The sequence below is a fragment of the Octopus bimaculoides genome, chromosome 5, assembly GCF_001194135.2.
Source record: "Octopus bimaculoides isolate UCB-OBI-ISO-001 chromosome 5, ASM119413v2, whole genome shotgun sequence".
Lineage (NCBI taxonomy): Eukaryota > Metazoa > Mollusca > Cephalopoda > Octopoda > Octopodidae > Octopus > Octopus bimaculoides.
In genome coordinates, this window is record NC_068985.1 from 115,906,169 (window position 1) to 115,907,225 (window position 1,057).

Genomic DNA, 1,057 nt, shown 5'->3' on the forward strand with positions numbered 1-1,057 from the left:
ATATATATATATATATAAACACAATATGTGTTTTTATGTTCTAATAGTACTTTCATGCAATGAGAGCATGCGAAAAAATATGCGAGACCTTGTGGCAGTGCCAAAAGATTGCGCAGAGACACCAGACGTGTTAAAACTACTGTCTGGCATTGTCTTATTGCAGGAAACTCATACTAGCACACTTTTCTTTGTAAATTTGTTGTGGAACAACCTGTGGAGAGGATTTGTATATAGGGATCAAATGTTTATGCTGCACAATTATTTGAATACATTCATAAAAGTGCATGTACGTACTGGTGAATTATATGCCACGCGTCAGATGTCAGAGCGATCACAGAGAAGCGTGAAATGTAGTGTTTTATTCATTAACACAACTCACCGCCTTGTCTGGGAATCGAAATCACAGCCTAGACACTGACTCAGACGCTCTCTCTTTCTCTCTGAACCTATCTATCTTTTCATGCTCCTCTCTCTTTCTGTCTGTTTCTTTCTTTCGCTTTCACTCTCATTCTCTTTTGTTCGTGTGTGCGCGTTTATATACATAGAAAAAGAGAGAAAAAGCCAGACAAACAAATAAAGAAAGAGATTAGTCGTAATACTCAGATTTCTTACAATATTGTGAAGTTGGTCACTTTTATTCATAGACAAGATGAGATTCTAATTAACCTACATTCGTACTGGAGCATCTTAATTAATTTTCGTTCTTAATGTCAATGTTATAATCATCATCACCACTATTATCATTATTATTATTATTAATATTATTATTATTATTAATAGTAGTAGTAGTAGTAGTAGTAGTAGTAGTAGTAGTAGTAGTGGTAGTAGCAGTAGTAGTAATAGTAGTAGCAGCAGCAGCAGCAACAGTAGTAGTAGTAGAGCTATTGTTAACATCAACGATATTGATATTACTATTAACATTTTATATATATACATATATATATACATATATATATATATACATATATATATATATACATATATATATATATACATATTCATATATATATACACACATATATATATACGTATATATATATATATATATATATATATA